We start from the raw sequence: 20039 nt of genomic DNA, 5'->3' as shown, positions 1-20039 counted from the left end.
CAACGGAGAATACGTTTATATATATGTGTGTGTGTGCGCGTATATATATATATATATATATATATATATATATATTTCTCCGCCGAAATCACTTTTAAACCCATTTCCACCTTTTTTTCCCTTCTCTTCCTCTTACTTTTTTTTCACGTTTTTTTACGTTTTTCTCCTTTTCGCCTCTTTTCTGGGCGTATTATTCTTCTTTTTCTTCTTTTTTTTCGTCTAATGCATACCCCATCAGTGCAGCAATGCTTATTCAATACCGCCAGCAGATGGAGACACTGGGGGATAATTTTCTAAGGATTTATACTGATTTTTCCTGTCTGAATTTGTCGCACAGAAAGTTGCAGGCCAAATATGTGTGACATTTCTGCGACTTTAGCTTCTAGAGCATTTTTACAACATTATACATAGGTGCTGAATACATAAAAAGCGACTGTTCAGCGACAGACAAGTCGCATCGGCTGAAAGTAGGCCAGAATGTCAGTCCATGTTGGAGCAGGTTTAGATACAGTCTAAAGTATAGATCTCAAAGTCTGTGCACAGAATTTAGCAAGGGCCTCGCACCTTCTGATGCATCAGGTAGGTGCACAATAGCATAGCCTAACCCTCTGTACTTTGGTCTATATTGATGCGGGACATAGACAGCCAGCTGATGACCAATCCATTAGTGCAATGGATGGCTGGAAGCATTTGTCTTTGCCTTTGCAATACCACAGAAGCAATGCATGGTCAATGTACAGCAATGACACACCTGTGTGAACAGCCAGGAGACCCCCCCCCCCCCCCATGTTATGTTACATAGTTACATAGTTAGTACGGTCGAAAAAAGACATATGTCCATCAAGTTCAACCAGGGAATTAAGGGGTAGGGGTGTGGCGCGATATTGGGGAAGGGATGAGATTTTATATTTCTTCATAAGCATTAATCTTATTTTGTCAATTAGGAACATTCAGCACCCACCCGCTATCAAGGCAGCTGCCTATCATGTCATGCCCTACCTGCACAGGTGTGCTGGCTACTCAAATGATCCAATTAAGGAGGCCATTTAGTCAGCAGCAGCAGAAGTCCTGTGCCTGGACGCTCCAACAGCGGCCAGACACAAGCAGAAGCAGCAGAAGCAGCAGCAGCAGCACCACCTTTTGTTTTTTGGCTGCAGCAGCAAGGCCCACAGGGCTGGCTAGCTGGCTAGCCAGCAAGCAGGTAGCAATGAAAGTAGGAATCTTTCTTTTTAACCCTGTAAGGGGGTGGTGCACTGTACCCGAAGATACTGCCATATCGGGTCAATGCATAGGGCGACGGAAGCAAGCTTCGAAATCGGCCCCCGTTCTCAAAAATCCATTTAATATATGGTCCCCAGATAGGGGACGTATCAGATATTAAACTGATAAGAACAGATACTACACTTGATCTTAGCCAAAAGGCCGAGAAGCGATAACCGTGAAAGGGGCGGGCCCAACAAGGTCCCCTTCATGGGCACTATCACTGCTTGCTGTCAGGGAGGCTGCCAGACAATTTTCCATGCACACTCTGGGCTGGGGGGCAGTCAACCACCAGTACACACAGCAGAACCTAAACCCATACCATTATTGCTAAGCAGCAAGACAGGGGCCCATTGCACTCCCACGGGGCCTTTTTAAATGCAATCCATAACCCGGATTTGCCAGGAACCCTTCTTACTCCTCCTACTTGCATGTGACACTGGGCTTAGGATCTGCATAGGAAACACACACACAAGCACACACCTACCTTTGTTGCCTGCAGATGCCTCCTTGGCTGTCCCCAAACGGTATCAAACCAACACCCACGGGAAGCTGTAAGCATAGAGGACATGCCTGCACCCCATTGGACTTACCTGTGTGGGTTAAATCCGGGTTATTTGACAACCTATGGCGGTGATGGTTCTGCTCAGGCAGAGCAGTGCTGATGCTCCTCATAAAGCTGTCGCTGCTGTGAAGGTTCTAGGTGACATCACAAATCCCTATGGTTACATACACAACAAAGCTGGGTTGTTGTTGTTTACACTCTGCAAGGCCTGTGGAAGTGAGTGACATCATAGCACTGTAGTTCTGAGGGTTCTAGATGGATGCAACAATCTCCTGTTGCTTCTATGAAGGCCATAATAGACGACATCACCAAACAGCTCCATAGTCACATACACAGCAAAGGAGAGATGTTGTTTACACCTAGTGATGTCAGTGGTATTGAGTGACATCACAGCACAGTGCTAAGGCTCCTGGGCCTGGACACAGCAGCGGCTGCAATATCTCAACGGAGAATACGTTTATATATATGTGTGTGTGTGCGCGTATATATATATATATATATATATATATATATATATATATATATATATTTCTCCGCCGAAATCACTTTTAAACCCATTTCCACCTTTTTTTCCCTTCTCTTCCTCTTACTTTTTTTTCACGTTTTTTTACGTTTTTCTCCTTTTCGCCTCTTTTCTGGGCGTATTATTCTTCTTTTTCTTCTTTTTTTTCGTCTAATGCATACCCCATCAGTGCAGCAATGCTTATTCAATACCGCCAGCAGATGGAGACACTGGGGGATAATTTTCTAAGGATTTATACTGATTTTTCCTGTCTGAATTTGTCGCACAGAAAGTTGCAGGCCAAATATGTGTGACATTTCTGCGACTTTAGCTTCTAGAGCATTTTTACAACATTATACATAGGTGCTGAATACATAAAAAGCGACTGTTCAGCGACAGACAAGTCGCATCGGCTGAAAGTAGGCCAGAATGTCAGTCCATGTTGGAGCAGGTTTAGATACAGTCTAAAGTATAGATCTCAAAGTCTGTGCACAGAATTTAGCAAGGGCCTCGCACCTTCTGATGCATCAGGTAGGTGCACAATAGCATAGCCTAACCCTCTGTACTTTGGTCTATATTGATGCGGGACATAGACAGCCAGCTGATGACCAATCCATTAGTGCAATGGATGGCTGGAAGCATTTGTCTTTGCCTTTGCAATACCACAGAAGCAATGCATGGTCAATGTACAGCAATGACACACCTGTGTGAACAGCCAGGAGACCCCCCCCCCCCCCATGTTATGTTACATAGTTACATAGTTAGTACGGTCGAAAAAAGACATATGTCCATCAAGTTCAACCAGGGAATTAAGGGGTAGGGGTGTGGCGCGATATTGGGGAAGGGATGAGATTTTATATTTCTTCATAAGCATTAATCTTATTTTGTCAATTAGGAACATTCAGCACCCACCCGCTATCAAGGCAGCTGCCTATCATGTCATGCCCTACCTGCACAGGTGTGCTGGCTACTCAAATGATCCAATTAAGGAGGCCATTTAGTCAGCAGCAGCAGAAGTCCTGTGCCTGGACGCTCCAACAGCGGCCAGACACAAGCAGAAGCAGCAGAAGCAGCAGCAGCAGCACCACCTTTTGTTTTTTGGCTGCAGCAGCAAGGCCCACAGGGCTGGCTAGCTGGCTAGCCAGCAAGCAGGTAGCAATGAAAGTAGGAATCTTTCTTTTTAACCCTGTAAGGGGGTGGTGCACTGTACCCGAAGATACTGCCATATCGGGTCAATGCATAGGGCGACGGAAGCAAGCTTCGAAATCGGCCCCCGTTCTCAAAAATCCATTTAATATATGGTCCCCAGATAGGGGACGTATCAGATATTAAACTGATAAGAACAGATACTACACTTGATCTTAGCCAAAAGGCCGAGAAGCGATAACCGTGAAAGGGGCGGGCCCAACAAGGTCCCCTTCATGGGCACTATCACTGCTTGCTGTCAGGGAGGCTGCCAGACAATTTTCCATGCACACTCTGGGCTGGGGGGCAGTCAACCACCAGTACACACAGCAGAACCTAAACCCATACCATTATTGCTAAGCAGCAAGACAGGGGCCCATTGCACTCCCACGGGGCCTTTTTAAATGCAATCCATAACCCGGATTTGCCAGGAACCCTTCTTACTCCTCCTACTTGCATGTGACACTGGGCTTAGGATCTGCATAGGAAACACACACACAAGCACACACCTACCTTTGTTGCCTGCAGATGCCTCCTTGGCTGTCCCCAAACGGTATCAAACCAACACCCACGGGAAGCTGTAAGCATAGAGGACATGCCTGCACCCCATTGGACTTACCTGTGTGGGTTAAATCCGGGTTATTTGACAACCTATGGCGGTGATGGTTCTGCTCAGGCAGAGCAGTGCTGATGCTCCTCATAAAGCTGTCGCTGCTGTGAAGGTTCTAGGTGACATCACAAATCCCTATGGTTACATACACAACAAAGCTGGGTTGTTGTTGTTTACACTCTGCAAGGCCTGTGGAAGTGAGTGACATCATAGCACTGTAGTTCTGAGGGTTCTAGATGGATGCAACAATCTCCTGTTGCTTCTATGAAGGCCATAATAGACGACATCACCAAACAGCTCCATAGTCACATACACAGCAAAGGAGAGATGTTGTTTACACCTAGTGATGTCAGTGGTATTGAGTGACATCACAGCACAGTGCTAAGGCTCCTGGGCCTGGACACAGCAGCGGCTGCAATATCTCAACGGAGAATACGTTTATATATATGTGTGTGTGTGCGCGTATATATATATATATATATATATATATATATATATATATATATTTCTCCGCCGAAATCACTTTTAAACCCATTTCCACCTTTTTTTCCCTTCTCTTCCTCTTACTTTTTTTTCACGTTTTTTTACGTTTTTCTCCTTTTCGCCTCTTTTCTGGGCGTATTATTCTTCTTTTTCTTCTTTTTTTTCGTCTAATGCATACCCCATCAGTGCAGCAATGCTTATTCAATACCGCCAGCAGATGGAGACACTGGGGGATAATTTTCTAAGGATTTATACTGATTTTTCCTGTCTGAATTTGTCGCACAGAAAGTTGCAGGCCAAATATGTGTGACATTTCTGCGACTTTAGCTTCTAGAGCATTTTTACAACATTATACATAGGTGCTGAATACATAAAAAGCGACTGTTCAGCGACAGACAAGTCGCATCGGCTGAAAGTAGGCCAGAATGTCAGTCCATGTTGGAGCAGGTTTAGATACAGTCTAAAGTATAGATCTCAAAGTCTGTGCACAGAATTTAGCAAGGGCCTCGCACCTTCTGATGCATCAGGTAGGTGCACAATAGCATAGCCTAACCCTCTGTACTTTGGTCAATATTGATGCGGGACATAGACAGCCAGCTGATGACCAATCCATTAGTGCAATGGATGGCTGGAAGCATTTGTCTTTGCCTTTGCAATACCACAGAAGCAATGCATGGTCAATGTACAGCAATGACACACCTGTGTGAACAGCCAGGAGACCCCCCCCCCCCCCCCCATGTTATGTTACATAGTTACATAGTTAGTACGGTCGAAAAAAGACATATGTCCATCAAGTTCAACCAGGGAATTAAGGGGTAGGGGTGTGGCGCGATATTGGGGAAGGGATGAGATTTTATATTTCTTCATAAGCATTAATCTTATTTTGTCAATTAGGAACATTCAGCACCCACCCGCTATCAAGGCAGCTGCCTATCATGTCATGCCCTACCTGCACAGGTGTGCTGGCTACTCAAATGATCCAATTAAGGAGGCCATTTAGTCAGCAGCAGCAGAAGTCCTGTGCCTGGACGCTCCAACAGCGGCCAGACACAAGCAGAAGCAGCAGAAGCAGCAGCAGCAGCACCACCTTTTGTTTTTTGGCTGCAGCAGCAAGGCCCACAGGGCTGGCTAGCTGGCTAGCCAGCAAGCAGGTAGCAATGAAAGTAGGAATCTTTCTTTTTAACCCTGTAAGGGGGTGGTGCACTGTACCCGAAGATACTGCCATATCGGGTCAATGCATAGGGCGACGGAAGCAAGCTTCGAAATCGGCCCCCGTTCTCAAAAATCCATTTAATATATGGTCCCCAGATAGGGGACGTATCAGATATTAAACTGATAAGAACAGATACTACACTTGATCTTAGCCAAAAGGCCGAGAAGCGATAACCGTGAAAGGGGCGGGCCCAACAAGGTCCCCTTCATGGGCACTATCACTGCTTGCTGTCAGGGAGGCTGCCAGACAATTTTCCATGCACACTCTGGGCTGGGGGGCAGTCAACCACCAGTACACACAGCAGAACCTAAACCCATACCATTATTGCTAAGCAGCAAGACAGGGGCCCATTGCACTCCCACGGGGCCTTTTTAAATGCAATCCATAACCCGGATTTGCCAGGAACCCTTCTTACTCCTCCTACTTGCATGTGACACTGGGCTTAGGATCTGCATAGGAAACACACACACAAGCACACACCTACCTTTGTTGCCTGCAGATGCCTCCTTGGCTGTCCCCAAACGGTATCAAACCAACACCCACGGGAAGCTGTAAGCATAGAGGACATGCCTGCACCCCATTGGACTTACCTGTGTGGGTTAAATCCGGGTTATTTGACAACCTATGGCGGTGATGGTTCTGCTCAGGCAGAGCAGTGCTGATGCTCCTCATAAAGCTGTCGCTGCTGTGAAGGTTCTAGGTGACATCACAAATCCCTATGGTTACATACACAACAAAGCTGGGTTGTTGTTGTTTACACTCTGCAAGGCCTGTGGAAGTGAGTGACATCATAGCACTGTAGTTCTGAGGGTTCTAGATGGATGCAACAATCTCCTGTTGCTTCTATGAAGGCCATAATAGACGACATCACCAAACAGCTCCATAGTCACATACACAGCAAAGGAGAGATGTTGTTTACACCTAGTGATGTCAGTGGTATTGAGTGACATCACAGCACAGTGCTAAGGCTCCTGGGCCTGGACACAGCAGCGGCTGCAATATCTCAACGGAGAATACGTTTATATATATGTGTGTGTGTGCGCGTATATATATATATATATATATATATATATATATATATTTCTCCGCCGAAATCACTTTTAAACCCATTTCCACCTTTTTTTCCCTTCTCTTCCTCTTACTTTTTTTTCACGTTTTTTTACGTTTTTCTCCTTTTCGCCTCTTTTCTGGGCGTATTATTCTTCTTTTTCTTCTTTTTTTTCGTCTAATGCATACCCCATCAGTGCAGCAATGCTTATTCAATACTGCCAGCAGATGGAGACACTGGGGGATAATTTTCTAAGGATTTATACTGATTTTTCCTGTCTGAATTTGTCGCACAGAAAGTTGCAGGCCAAATATGTGTGACATTTCTGCGACTTTAGCTTCTAGAGCATTTTTACAACATTATACATAGGTGCTGAATACATAAAAAGCGACTGTTCAGCGACAGACAAGTCGCATCGGCTGAAAGTAGGCCAGAATGTCAGTCCATGTTGGAGCAGGTTTAGATACAGTCTAAAGTATAGATCTCAAAGTCTGTGCACAGAATTTAGCAAGGGCCTCGCACCTTCTGATGCATCAGGTAGGTGCACAATAGCATAGCCTAACCCTCTGTACTTTGGTCTATATTGATGCGGGACATAGACAGCCAGCTGATGACCAATCCATTAGTGCAATGGATGGCTGGAAGCATTTGTCTTTGCCTTTGCAATACCACAGAAGCAATGCATGGTCAATGTACAGCAATGACACACCTGTGTGAACAGCCAGGAGACCCCCCCCCCCCCCCCCATGTTATGTTACATAGTTACATAGTTAGTACGGTCGAAAAAAGACATATGTCCATCAAGTTCAACCAGGGAATTAAGGGGTAGGGGTGTGGCGCGATATTGGGGAAGGGATGAGATTTTATATTTCTTCATAAGCATTAATCTTATTTTGTCAATTAGGAACATTCAGCACCCACCCGCTATCAAGGCAGCTGCCTATCATGTCATGCCCTACCTGCACAGGTGTGCTGGCTACTCAAATGATCCAATTAAGGAGGCCATTTAGTCAGCAGCAGCAGAAGTCCTGTGCCTGGACGCTCCAACAGCGGCCAGACACAAGCAGAAGCAGCAGAAGCAGCAGCAGCAGCACCACCTTTTGTTTTTTGGCTGCAGCAGCAAGGCCCACAGGGCTGGCTAGCTGGCTAGCCAGCAAGCAGGTAGCAATGAAAGTAGGAATCTTTCTTTTTAACCCTGTAAGGGGGTGGTGCACTGTACCCGAAGATACTGCCATATCGGGTCAATGCATAGGGCGACGGAAGCAAGCTTCGAAATCGGCCCCCGTTCTCAAAAATCCATTTAATATATGGTCCCCAGATAGGGGACGTATCAGATATTAAACTGATAAGAACAGATACTACACTTGATCTTAGCCAAAAGGCCGAGAAGCGATAACCGTGAAAGGGGCGGGCCCAACAAGGTCCCCTTCATGGGCACTATCACTGCTTGCTGTCAGGGAGGCTGCCAGACAATTTTCCATGCACACTCTGGGCTGGGGGGCAGTCAACCACCAGTACACACAGCAGAACCTAAACCCATACCATTATTGCTAAGCAGCAAGACAGGGGCCCATTGCACTCCCACGGGGCCTTTTTAAATGCAATCCATAACCCGGATTTGCCAGGAACCCTTCTTACTCCTCCTACTTGCATGTGACACTGGGCTTAGGATCTGCATAGGAAACACACACACAAGCACACACCTACCTTTGTTGCCTGCAGATGCCTCCTTGGCTGTCCCCAAACGGTATCAAACCAACACCCACGGGAAGCTGTAAGCATAGAGGACATGCCTGCACCCCATTGGACTTACCTGTGTGGGTTAAATCCGGGTTATTTGACAACCTATGGCGGTGATGGTTCTGCTCAGGCAGAGCAGTGCTGATGCTCCTCATAAAGCTGTCGCTGCTGTGAAGGTTCTAGGTGACATCACAAATCCCTATGGTTACATACACAACAAAGCTGGGTTGTTGTTGTTTACACTCTGCAAGGCCTGTGGAAGTGAGTGACATCATAGCACTGTAGTTCTGAGGGTTCTAGATGGATGCAACAATCTCCTGTTGCTTCTATGAAGGCCATAATAGACGACATCACCAAACAGCTCCATAGTCACATACACAGCAAAGGAGAGATGTTGTTTACACCTAGTGATGTCAGTGGTATTGAGTGACATCACAGCACAGTGCTAAGGCTCCTGGGCCTGGACACAGCAGCGGCTGCAATATCTCAACGGAGAATACGTTTATATATATGTGTGTGTGTGCGCGTATATATATATATATATATATATATATATATATATATTTCTCCGCCGAAATCACTTTTAAACCCATTTCCACCTTTTTTCCCCTTCTCTTCCTCTTACTTTTTTTTCACGTTTTTTTACGTTTTTCTCCTTTTCGCCTCTTTTCTGGGCGTATTATTCTTCTTTTTCTTCTTTTTTTTCGTCTAATGCATACCCCATCAGTGCAGCAATGCTTATTCAATACCGCCAGCAGATGGAGACACTGGGGGATAATTTTCTAAGGATTTATACTGATTTTTCCTGTCTGAATTTGTCGCACAGAAAGTTGCAGGCCAAATATGTGTGACATTTCTGCGACTTTAGCTTCTAGAGCATTTTTACAACATTATACATAGGTGCTGAATACATAAAAAGCGACTGTTCAGCGACAGACAAGTCGCATCGGCTGAAAGTAGGCCAGAATGTCAGTCCATGTTGGAGCAGGTTTAGATACAGTCTAAAGTATAGATCTCAAAGTCTGTGCACAGAATTTAGCAAGGGCCTCGCACCTTCTGATGCATCAGGTAGGTGCACAATAGCATAGCCTAACCCTCTGTACTTTGGTCTATATTGATGCGGGACATAGACAGCCAGCTGATGACCAATCCATTAGTGCAATGGATGGCTGAAAGCATTTGTCTTTGCCTTTGCAATACCACAGAAGCAATGCATGGTCAATGTACAGCAATGACACACCTGTGTGAACAGCCAGGAGACCCCCCCCCCCCCCCCCCCCATGTTATGTTACATAGTTACATAGTTAGTACGGTCGAAAAAAGACATATGTCCATCAAGTTCAACCATGGAATTAAGGGGTAGGGGTGTGGCGCGATATTGGGGAAGGGATGAGATTTTATATTTCTTCATAAGCATTAATCTTATTTTGTCAATTAGGAACATTCAGCACCCACCCGCTATCAAGGCAGCTGCCTATCATGTCATGCCCTACCTGCACAGGTGTGCTGGCTACTCAAATGATCCAATTAAGGAGGCCATTTAGTCAGCAGCAGCAGAAGTCCTGTGCCTGGACGCTCCAACAGCGGCCAGACACAAGCAGAAGCAGCAGAAGCAGCAGCAGCAGCACCACCTTTTGTTTTTTGGCTGCAGCAGCAAGGCCCACAGGGCTGGCTAGCTGGCTAGCCAGCAAGCAGGTAGCAATGAAAGTAGGAATCTTTCTTTTTAACCCTGTAAGGGGGTGGTGCACTGTACCCGAAGATACTGCCATATCGGGTCAATGCATAGGGCGACGGAAGCAAGCTTCGAAATCGGCCCCCGTTCTCAAAAATCCATTTAATATATGGTCCCCAGATAGGGGACGTATCAGATATTAAACTGATAAGAACAGATACTACACTTGATCTTAGCCAAAAGGCCGAGAAGCGATAACCGTGAAAGGGGCGGGCCCAACAAGGTCCCCTTCATGGGCACTATCACTGCTTGCTGTCAGGGAGGCTGCCAGACAATTTTCCATGCACACTCTGGGCTGGGGGGCAGTCAACCACCAGTACACACAGCAGAACCTAAACCCATACCATTATTGCTAAGCAGCAAGACAGGGGCCCATTGCACTCCCACGGGGCCTTTTTAAATGCAATCCATAACCCGGATTTGCCAGGAACCCTTCTTACTCCTCCTACTTGCATGTGACACTGGGCTTAGGATCTGCATAGGAAACACACACACAAGCACACACCTACCTTTGTTGCCTGCAGATGCCTCCTTGGCTGTCCCCAAACGGTATCAAACCAACACCCACGGGAAGCTGTAAGCATAGAGGACATGCCTGCACCCCATTGGACTTACCTGTGTGGGTTAAATCCGGGTTATTTGACAACCTATGGCGGTGATGGTTCTGCTCAGGCAGAGCAGTGCTGATGCTCCTCATAAAGCTGTCGCTGCTGTGAAGGTTCTAGGTGACATCACAAATCCCTATGGTTACATACACAACAAAGCTGGGTTGTTGTTGTTTACACTCTGCAAGGCCTGTGGAAGTGAGTGACATCATAGCACTGTAGTTCTGAGGGTTCTAGATGGATGCAACAATCTCCTGTTGCTTCTATGAAGGCCATAATAGACGACATCACCAAACAGCTCCATAGTCACATACACAGCAAAGGAGAGATGTTGTTTACACCTAGTGATGTCAGTGGTATTGAGTGACATCACAGCACAGTGCTAAGGCTCCTGGGCCTGGACACAGCAGCGGCTGCAATATCTCAACGGAGAATACGTTTATATATATGTGTGTGTGTGCGCGTATATATATATATATATATATATATATATATATATATATTTCTCCGCCGAAATCACTTTTAAACCCATTTCCACCTTTTTTTCCCTTCTCTTCCTCTTACTTTTTTTTCACGTTTTTTTACGTTTTTCTCCTTTTCGCCTCTTTTCTGGGCGTATTATTCTTCTTTTTCTTCTTTTTTTTCGTCTAATGCATACCCCATCAGTGCAGCAATGCTTATTCAATACCGCCAGCAGATGGAGACACTGGGGGATAATTTTCTAAGGATTTATACTGATTTTTCCTGTCTGAATTTGTCGCACAGAAAGTTGCAGGCCAAATATGTGTGACATTTCTGCGACTTTAGCTTCTAGAGCATTTTTACAACATTATACATAGGTGCTGAATACATAAAAAGCGACTGTTCAGCGACAGACAAGTCGCATCGGCTGAAAGTAGGCCAGAATGTCAGTCCATGTTGGAGCAGGTTTAGATACAGTCTAAAGTATAGATCTCAAAGTCTGTGCACAGAATTTAGCAAGGGCCTCGCACCTTCTGATGCATCAGGTAGGTGCACAATAGCATAGCCTAACCCTCTGTACTTTGGTCTATATTGATGCGGGACATAGACAGCCAGCTGATGACCAATCCATTAGTGCAATGGATGGCTGGAAGCATTTGTCTTTGCCTTTGCAATACCACAGAAGCATTGCATGGTCAATGTACAGCAATGACACACCTGTGTGAACAGCCAGGAGACCCCCCCCCCCCCCCCATGTTATGTTACATAGTTACATAGTTAGTACGGTCGAAAAAAGACATATGTCCATCAAGTTCAACCAGGGAATTAAGGGGTAGGGGTGTGGCGCGATATTGGGGAAGGGATGAGATTTTATATTTCTTATTTTGTCAATTAGGAACATTCAGCACCCACCCGCTATCAAGGCAGCTGCCTATCATGTCATGCCCTACCTGCACAGGTGTGCTGGCTACTCAAATGATCCAATTAAGGAGGCCATTTAGTCAGCAGCAGCAGAAGTCCTGTGCCTGGACGCTCCAACAGCGGCCAGACACAAGCAGAAGCAGCAGAAGCAGCAGCAGCAGCAGCACCACCTTTTGTTTTTTGGCTGCAGCAGCAAGGCCCACAGGGCTGGCTAGCTGGCTAGCCAGCAAGCAGGTAGCAATGAAAGTAGGAATCTTTCTTTTTAACCCTGTAAGGGGGTGGTGCACTGTACCCGAAGATACTGCCATATCGGGTCAATGCATAGGGCGACGGAAGCAAGCTTCGAAATCGGCCCCCGTTCTCAAAAATCCATTTAATATATGGTCCCCAGATAGGGGACGTATCAGATATTAAACTGATAAGAACAGATACTACACTTGATCTTAGCCAAAAGGCCGAGAAGCGATAACCGTGAAAGGGGCGGGCCCAACAAGGTCCCCTTCATGGGCACTATCACTGCTTGCTGTCAGGGAGGCTGCCAGACAATTTTCCATGCACACTCTGGGCTGGGGGGCAGTCAACCACCAGTACACACAGCAGAACCTAAACCCATACCATTATTGCTAAGCAGCAAGACAGGGGCCCATTGCACTCCCACGGGGCCTTTTTAAATGCAATCCATAACCCGGATTTGCCAGGAACCCTTCTTACTCCTCCTACTTGCATGTGACACTGGGCTTAGGATCTGCATAGGAAACACACACACAAGCACACACCTACCTTTGTTGCCTGCAGATGCCTCCTTGGCTGTCCCCAAACGGTATCAAACCAACACCCACGGGAAGCTGTAAGCATAGAGGACATGCCTGCACCCCATTGGACTTACCTGTGTGGGTTAAATCCGGGTTATTTGACAACCTATGGCGGTGATGGTTCTGCTCAGGCAGAGCAGTGCTGATGCTCCTCATAAAGCTGTCGCTGCTGTGAAGGTTCTAGGTGACATCACAAATCCCTATGGTTACATACACAACAAAGCTGGGTTGTTGTTGTTTACACTCTGCAAGGCCTGTGGAAGTGAGTGACATCATAGCACTGTAGTTCTGAGGGTTCTAGATGGATGCAACAATCTCCTGTTGCTTCTATGAAGGCCATAATAGACAACATCACCAAACAGCTCCATAGTCACATACACAGCAAAGGAGAGATGTTGTTTACACCTAGTGATGTCAGTGGTATTGAGTGACATCACAGCACAGTGCTAAGGCTCCTGGGCCTGGACACAGCAGCGGCTGCAATATCTCAACGGAGAATACGTTTATATATATGTGTGTGTGTGCGCGTATATATATATATATATATATATATATATATATATATTTCTCCGCCGAAATCACTTTTAAACCCATTTCCACCTTTTTTTCCCTTCTCTTCCTCTTACTTTTTTTCACGTTTTTTTACGTTTTTCTCCTTTTCGCCTCTTTTCTGGGCGTATTATTCTTCTTTTTCTTCTTTTTTTTCGTCTAATGCATACCCCATCAGTGCAGCAATGCTTATTCAATACCGCCAGCAGATGGAGACACTGGGGGATAATTTTCTAAGGATTTATACTGATTTTTCCTGTCTGAATTTGTCGCACAGAAAGTTGCAGGCCAAATATGTGTGACATTTCTACGACTTTAGCTTCTAGAGCATTTTTACAACATTATACATAGGTGCTGAATACATAAAAAGCGACTGTTCAGCGACAGACAAGTCGCATCGGCTGAAAGTAGGCCAGAATGTCAGTCCATGTTGGAGCAGGTTTAGATACAGTCTAAAGTATAGATCTCAAAGTCTGTGCACAGAATTTAGCAAGGGCCTCGCACCTTCTGATGCATCAGGTAGGTGCACAATAGCATAGCCTAACCCTCTGTACTTTGGTCTATATTGATGCGGGACATAGACAGCCAGCTGATGACCAATCCATTAGTGCAATGGATGGCTGGAAGCATTTGTCTTTGCCTTTGCAATACCACAGAAGCAATGCATGGTCAATGTACAGCAATGACACACCTGTGTGAACAGCCAGGAGACCCCCCCCCCCCCCCCATGTTATGTTACATAGTTACATAGTTAGTACGGTCGAAAAAAGACATATGTCCATCAAGTTCAACCAGGGAATTAAGGGGTAGGGGTGTGGCGCGATATTGGGGAAGGGATGAGATTTTATATTTCTTCATAAGCATTAATCTTATTTTGTCAATTAGGAACATTCAGCACCCACCCGCTATCAAGGCAGCTGCCTATCATGTCATGCCCTACCTGCACAGGTGTGCTGGCTACTCAAATGATCCAATTAAGGAGGCCATTTAGTCAGCAGCAGCAGAAGTCCTGTGCCTGGACGCTCCAACAGCGGCCAGACACAAGCAGAAGCAGCAGAAGCAGCAGCAGCAGCACCACCTTTTGTTTTTTGGCTGCAGCAGCAAGGCCCACAGGGCTGGCTAGCTGGCTAGCCAGCAAGCAGGTAGCAATGAAAGTAGGAATCTTTCTTTTTAACCCTGTAAGGGGGTGGTGCACTGTACCCGAAGATACTGCCATATCGGGTCAATGCATAGGGCGACGGAAGCAAGCTTCGAAATCGGCCCCCGTTCTCAAAAATCCATTTAATATATGGTCCCCAGATAGGGGACGTATCAGATATTAAACTGATAAGAACAGATACTACACTTGATCTTAGCCAAAAGGCCGAGAAGCGATAACCGTGAAAGGGGCGGGCCCAACAAGGTCCCCTTCATGGGCACTATCACTGCTTGCTGTCAGGGAGGCTGCCAGACAATTTTCCATGCACACTCTGGGCTGGGGGGCAGTCAACCACCAGTACACACAGCAGAACCTAAACCCATACCATTATTGCTAAGCAGCAAGACAGGGGCCCATTGCACTCCCACGGGGCCTTTTTAAATGCAATCCATAACCCGGATTTGCCAGGAACCCTTCTTACTCCTCCTACTTGAATATGACACTGGGCTTAGGATCTGCATAGGAAACACACACACAAGCACACACCTACCTTTGTTGCCTGCAGATGCCTCCTTGGCTGTCCCCAAACGGTATCAAACCAACACCCACGGGAAGCTGTAAGCATAGAGGACATGCCTGCACCCCATTGGACTTACCTGTGTGGGTTAAATCCGGGTTATTTGACAACCTATGGCGGTGATGGTTCTGCTCAGGCAGAGCAGTGCTGATGCTCCTCATAAAGCTGTCGCTGCTGTGAAGGTTCTAGGTGACATCACAAATCCCTATGGTTACATACACAACAAAGCTGGGTTGTTGTTGTTTACACTCTGCAAGGCCTGTGGAAGTGAGTGACATCATAGCACTGTAGTTCTGAGGGTTCTAGATGGATGCAACAATCTCCTGTTGCTTCTATGAAGGCCATAATAGACGACATCACCAAACAGCTCCATAGTCACATACACAGCAAAGGAGAGATGTTGTTTACACCTAGTGATGTCAGTGGTATTGAGTGACATCACAGCACAGTGCTAAGGCTCCTGGGCCTGGACACAGCAGCGGCTGCAATATCTCAACGGAGAATACGTTTATATATATGTGTGTGTGTGCGCGTATATATATATATATATATATATATATATATATATATATATATTTCTCCGCCGAAATCACTTTTAAACCCATTTCCACCTTTTTTTCCCTTCTCTTCCTCTTACTTTTTTTTCACGTTTTTTTACGTTTTTCTCCTTTTCGCCTCTTTTCTGGGCGTATTATTCTTCTTTTTCTTCTTTTTTTTCGTCTAATGCATACCCCATCAGTGCAGCAATGCTTATTCAATACCGCCAGCAGATGGAGACACTGGGGGATAATTTTCTATGGATTTATATTGATTTTTCCTGTCTGAATTTGTCGCACAGAAAGTTGCAGGCCAAATATGTGTGACATTTCTGCGACTTTAGCTTCTAGAGCATTTTTACAACATTATACATAGGTGCTGAATACATAAAAAGCGACTGTTCAGCGACAGACAAGTCGCATCGGCTGAAAGTAGGCCAGAATGTCAGTCCATGTTGGAGCAGGTTTAGATACAGTCTAAAGTATAGATCTCAAAGTCTGTGCACAGAATTTAGCAAGGGCCTCGCACCTTCTGATGCATCAGGTAGGTGCACAATAGCATAGCCTAACCCTCTGTACTTTGGTCTATATTGATGCGGGACATAGACAGCCAGCTGATGACCAATCCATTAGTGCAATGGATGGCTGGAAGCATTTGTCTTTGCCTTTGCAATACCACAGAAGCAATGCATGGTCAATGTACAGCAATGACACACCTGTGTGAACAGCCAGGAGACCCCCCCCACCCCCCCCCCATGTTATGTTACATAGTTACATAGTTAGTACGGTCGAAAAAAGACATATGTCCATCAAGTTCAACCAGGGAATTAAGGGGTAGGGGTGTGGCGCGATATTGGGGAAGGGATGAGATTTTATATTTCTTCATAAGCATTAATCTTATTTTGTCAATTAGGAACATTCAGCACCCACCCGCTATCAAGGCAGCTGCCTATCATGTCATGCCCTACCTGCACAGGTGTGCTGGCTACTCAAATGATCCAATTAAGGAGGCCATTTAGTCAGCAGCAGCAGAAGTCCTGTGCCTGGACGCTCCAACAGCGGCCAGACACAAGCAGAAGCAGCAGAAGCAGCAGCAGCAGCACCACCTTTTGTTTTTTTGGCTGCAGCAGCAAGGCCCACAGGGCTGGCTAGCTGGCTAGCCAGCAAGCAGGTAGCAATGAAAGTAGGAATCTTTCTTTTTAACCCTGTAAGGGGGTGGTGCACTGTACCCGAAGATACTGCCATATCGGGTCAATGCATAGGGCGACGGAAGCAAGCTTCGAAATCGGCCCCCGTTCTCAAAAATCCATTTAATATATGGTCCCCAGATAGGGGACGTATCAGATATTAAACTGATAAGAACAGATAAGGTTTCAACAAAATTTTATTGAATAAATAAGAAACCATACAAAATTTAAAATGCAAAATAATAAAAGGTTCACAAAAGTTTTAAAATACAAATAATAAAACCAGTAATAAAAGGAGAAAAAATAAAAATGGCAGGATAAAACATTATACAAATGTCATAAAAACTGATTATACTGTTATTTCGTTCCATAGAGGCAGACACCACATGGATGCTGCCTCGCTGGCCCCCAACTGTTTCTTGTCTCTTAGGTAATAGATGTACATCTCACTCAGGGCCAGCTTTATACAGTTTTTAACATCAATAAAATCATGTTTAAAAAGTAAGATGTTCCTAACTTTCCAGATGGCATTTTTAAAACAATTAATAATCATCCAGCAGATCATCTGCTGTTTAAAATTGGGGCAGTTAAAAAGACCGTAAAAGACACATTCGTGATTAAAATGTTTTAGGCCGCAGGCCCACTTCAAAAGTGGGCCTACCTTCCTCCAAAGCTCCCGTGCAAAAGGGCAGTTCCAAAATATGTGCAGCACCGTTTCGTCCACTCCGCAGCCATCTCTCGGGCACTTGGCTCTCGCCACCAGTCCTCGCCTGTGCTGGAACTCACGAGTAGGGAGGCACTGGTGGACGATTGCCCAGGCAAGATCCCTGTGTACATTCGCCAGAAACTTCCCGTACACGTTCCGCCATACCTTTTTGGATCTTGCCTGTGTGAAATTGGACACTGCCAGGGTAACCTCACTCCGCCTGAGGACCTTTGATACCTTTCTCTGGTCCCCCAGTATGTCAGGCTCCAAATCTTGGAGACCTAGGAGCCTGACTGTCTTTTCCAACACCACATAATGTTTTGGGGGACACAGAAGCACCGGAGCGTTCAGAGGGATGCGCAACCATCTTTTAAAAACCATGCCCGCAGCGTACCTTAAAAAGCAGCTAAAAATGCCATCGGATTTAATAATTTTAAAACAGAAACAGAAATACTTTATGTAAAAGAAAGTAAAAAGGTTAGGAACATCTTTCCCGCCATTATCTTTACTTTTGTACATAAAATCACGCTTTAATTTCTCCATTTTTGAACCCCATAAAAAAGAAAAAACAATTCTAGTTACTTTTTTAATGTATAAAATAGATGGAGGAAATACCATGGCAATGTATAGCATAATAGGGAGTAAAACCATCTTTATTATTAAAATCTTCCCCTCCATGGTAAGGTTTCTAAGATTCCACATTAAAATCTTCTTCTCCATCTTAGCTATAGCTGAATCCCAGTTAGGGCTCCCATCATTGACCTGGTTAAAAACAATACCTAAAACTTTAATTTGATCCTGTTGCATTGTGACTCCTGGGGTGATGGATGAATCCCAGGAGCCAATATAAAAACAGTCACATTTATCTGTGTTTAGCTTAAAACCAGAGACCTCGCAGAAATAGCTGGTGTTCCTCAATGCCCCCCTCATGGATGGAGAGTCCGGGCACAGTATGGTGACATCATCCATGTACCCCAACACCTTTAGATGGGTCCCTCCTCCACCAGGTATCGGTACGCCTCTTACTACCCGGTCTTTTCTGAGGAGGGCCATCAGTGGTTCGATTGCGCAAATAAAAAGGAGTGGGGACAGGGGGCAGCCCTGTTTGACACCTGATAAAAGAGGAACACCGCTGGTTAAAAAGCCATTAACAGAGACTTGACTAAAACAGGATCGGTATAAAAGCATGATTCGGCTTAAAATCGTTTCAGGCACTGCCATCTTTTTAAGAACTAAAAACAGGTATTCATGGGAGACCCTATCAAAGGCTTTTTCAAAGTCTAAGGATAAAATTGCTACAGTTTGATTTCTATCCTTAAAATACCATAAAACATCTCTTAAAATATTTAGGGATTCAGCTATAGACCTTCCAGGTACCCCACAAACCTGATTTGGGTGAATTAATTTATGAATAAAAGGTTTAAAACGGACAGCTAATAACTTGGCTAAAACTTTATAATCGACATTTAAAAGTGTGATGGGGCGCCAATTTTTTAGCATATCCTTTTCACCCTTTTTAAAAAGTAATGATACAATCCCCCTCCTCCAGGAAGGGGGAAGTTCATTAACAATAAAAGTTTCTTTATACAATAAAACCATATCATCCTTTAAAATATCCCAAAAAGCTAAATAAAATTCGATGGGTAAACCATCTTCCCCAGGGGCCTTCCCACTAGAAAAACTTTTAAAAACAAATAAAAGTTAATCTAAGTTAAGATCACGGGATAAAACCTCCTGGTCTAAAACATCTAGCTTAAAATCAAGGGAATTAAGAACATGTTCTAAAAAGGATGGATTAAGATCTTTCTTATTAAAAAGAAGCTGGTAGAAGTTAAAAACTGCATCTAACATGCCTTTTGGAGTGGATTCACCCTCAAGGTTTTGGATGATATCCCTCCTATTCATCACTTTTTTAAAAAAGAAACGGGAACATTTCTCGCCCTCCTCCAGGTGCTGCACATGTGAGTTAAAAATGATTTGTTTCCCTTTCTTTTCTATGGCATGTTTTATTTCAGTTTTAAGGTTTAAAATATCATTTTCTACATCCATACCAGCTTCTTTCAATTTAAAAAGTACATTTAAACGCATGTTAAGAACATAAAACCACTGTTTTTCCATTTTTGCCTTCTTCTTACCTGCTTTGATAAAAAAAAATCTGATTTTAGATTTGGTGCCCTCCCACCAGTGCAGCATAGGCTCGTGGGGTTT

At 44.9% G+C, this 20039-nt stretch overlaps 8 non-coding genes across 8 annotated transcripts; all 8 read right to left on the bottom strand.

The window, feature by feature from the left end:
- Positions 1-1243: 1243 nt before the first annotated feature.
- On the bottom strand, positions 1244-1434 carry LOC130337372 (U2 spliceosomal RNA). The gene has a single exon (XR_008878260.1). It is a non-coding gene; the product is annotated as a U2 spliceosomal RNA (small nuclear RNA).
- A 2087-nt stretch (positions 1435-3521) lies between these two features.
- On the bottom strand, positions 3522-3712 carry LOC130337360 (U2 spliceosomal RNA). Its single transcript, XR_008878248.1, has one exon. It is a non-coding gene; the product is annotated as a U2 spliceosomal RNA (small nuclear RNA).
- A 2086-nt stretch (positions 3713-5798) lies between these two features.
- LOC130337451 (U2 spliceosomal RNA) lies at positions 5799-5989 on the bottom strand. Its single transcript, XR_008878328.1, has one exon. It is a non-coding gene; the product is annotated as a U2 spliceosomal RNA (small nuclear RNA).
- A 2080-nt stretch (positions 5990-8069) lies between these two features.
- On the bottom strand, positions 8070-8260 carry LOC130337439 (U2 spliceosomal RNA). Its single transcript, XR_008878316.1, has one exon. It is a non-coding gene; the product is annotated as a U2 spliceosomal RNA (small nuclear RNA).
- A 2083-nt stretch (positions 8261-10343) lies between these two features.
- Positions 10344-10534, bottom strand: LOC130337427 (U2 spliceosomal RNA). The gene has a single exon (XR_008878304.1). It is a non-coding gene; the product is annotated as a U2 spliceosomal RNA (small nuclear RNA).
- Positions 10535-12602: 2068 nt separating this feature from the next.
- Positions 12603-12793, bottom strand: LOC130337414 (U2 spliceosomal RNA). The gene has a single exon (XR_008878293.1). It is a non-coding gene; the product is annotated as a U2 spliceosomal RNA (small nuclear RNA).
- Positions 12794-14871: 2078 nt separating this feature from the next.
- On the bottom strand, positions 14872-15062 carry LOC130337353 (U2 spliceosomal RNA). The gene has a single exon (XR_008878242.1). It is a non-coding gene; the product is annotated as a U2 spliceosomal RNA (small nuclear RNA).
- A 2089-nt stretch (positions 15063-17151) lies between these two features.
- Positions 17152-17337, bottom strand: LOC130337392 (U2 spliceosomal RNA). The gene has a single exon (XR_008878279.1). It is a non-coding gene; the product is annotated as a U2 spliceosomal RNA (small nuclear RNA).
- Between the last annotated feature and the right edge of the window lie 2702 nt (positions 17338-20039).

This window comes from Hyla sarda, unplaced genomic scaffold, assembly GCF_029499605.1.
Source record: "Hyla sarda isolate aHylSar1 unplaced genomic scaffold, aHylSar1.hap1 scaffold_496, whole genome shotgun sequence".
Lineage (NCBI taxonomy): Eukaryota > Metazoa > Chordata > Amphibia > Anura > Hylidae > Hyla > Hyla sarda.
This window is presented reverse-complemented; position numbering and strand designations above follow the sequence as displayed.